The sequence below is a fragment of the Quercus lobata genome, chromosome 3 (genome assembly GCF_001633185.2).
Source record: "Quercus lobata isolate SW786 chromosome 3, ValleyOak3.0 Primary Assembly, whole genome shotgun sequence".
Taxonomy (NCBI): Eukaryota; Viridiplantae; Streptophyta; class Magnoliopsida; order Fagales; family Fagaceae; genus Quercus; species Quercus lobata.
In genome coordinates this window covers 52,052,231-52,054,136 of record NC_044906.1, presented here as the reverse complement: position 1 = coordinate 52,054,136, position 1,906 = coordinate 52,052,231, and positions in this window count along the sequence as shown.

The window sequence follows — 1,906 nt, the reverse complement described above, 5'->3', positions numbered from 1 at the left end:
TTTTACTCTTTTGTCTCTTTGTCTTTTCTCTATTATCACAGAGAGAGAGAGAGAGAGAGAGATGTAGAAATAAGAAAGAGAGAAATAAAAAGAAAAGAAGTGAAAGTCGGTCAATCTGTGGTGTAATTGAAATGATTCTCTGTCTGACTGACCCGTGTCTATTGCGGCTGTTTTCCACGGATTCTAGCTTTATCTTTTTTCTTAGAATAGTAAATCCTCTTTTTTCTTATTTTGGGTTGGTTTGGTACTGTACTAGCAGATAAAGATGGTCTTGATAAACTTAACATAAAAAGAAAATATCATAAACCAAAAAGGAAACTTGGTGGAGACTGTGGAGTGGAGGAGTTGAAGTGACTACAGGAGCCAGATATTTTTTTCCATTGAGTGGCTGCAAACTTTCTTTATCATACGGGATTTAGTGGTCGGGGTTAGGGTACGGCCTGAAATGATAGCTTGTGGGTTGGAGTACAATATGCTCTCTTGGGGGGGAAAAAAACAGACTTCTTAAGTACAATCATTTAAACAGTTTATAATTTCTTGTGCCCAATAGCTAATAGGTCTACAAGAGCATTAGTATAGGATTTTTTTTTTAATGGTTTTTTTATCTGGAGAGAGTTCTAACCTATGACGTCTGTTCTTAATGATAACTCTTTATTAATAGACTAAGATACCAATCGATTTTTGGTGTAGGCAGGGATTGAACCCCAGATCTCTTATTCAACTATCAGAGATTTTACCGGTTGAGTTAACTGGAACCCACTTTTAAATGGTTAGTTTAATAGTGATGATACACGAAAATCCGTAGGTTGTAATATTTCGAACTATGATGATAGCTATAAGTCTCGAAAAGAAAAAAAGAACTGTTAAAGATGACCGGTGTAATCCGAACAAGGATCATCTGACAGTTAAGTCAGTTTTCTCTCTATGATACAAGGATAGAAAATAGTGAATGGTTAGAACTTACCTTGAGTGGATGGAATTTGTTCCTTTTATAGAAAGTTAGTAGTGGGTCAACTCGTTTGAATCCATTATCATCATGGATGATATGGGAAATTAACATAGAAAATTGGATATATGGAGCGAAGTCTGAGGAGTTTCTTTCACGTAGTAATAGTAATGTGTTGTGGTATGATTATGTGGAACTTTTTGGAGAATTATCTGTAGGATTTATCAGGTGTAATTCAATCTTCTATGTATACACATATACTCGTCTATGTATTTAATCGTCCATAAAGGAATTCTAGACTGGACCATTTTGTTGTTAAAGGACGAGTGTTGTTCACTCATTCTTAGATTGCTTCCTTTGGACGTGATCTAGTCATGGACGACTTAACCTCTGATCCCCATTAGTTGCCCCCTCGTCCTTGTGTTGTCAGTCATTGTTGCTTCGATTTATGGCAATTTGATTGATTTTTTTTATTTATTTGATTTTTTTTTTTAGACCTTGTCCCTGATGTTGACACGTGGTGCAATCTAGAGGTTCGTTCATAATGTCATTTCATTCTTCGAGAGAAATGCCACGTGGCTCCATTTGGTTGGTTGCGTTGTTTTAGTGACTGGGTCTGTCGCCTATAAATAGTGGAATTCCTCTCCTACCCTCTCACATTTCCTATATTTTCTCCTCTGGCCTTTGTCGTTCAGCGCCTCATCTAGAAGTTTCCGTCTTTAGTCATCCTCGTATAGAGCTAGGTATCCTCTTTTTCTCGTCTTTAGGCTTTTCTTCAGTTTTTCAAAATGTCTGAAATCATAGTGTCTTCGTCTAACAATAGTGAAGATAGGGAGATAGATGAGTACCATGATAGTAACCCCAGTGGTAGTAGCATTGATAGTAGTAACAATAGTAGTAGTGGGGGAAACACCATGGACGAGTAGTATACGTTTGGGGTTCCTGGAGTTCCTTTGGATG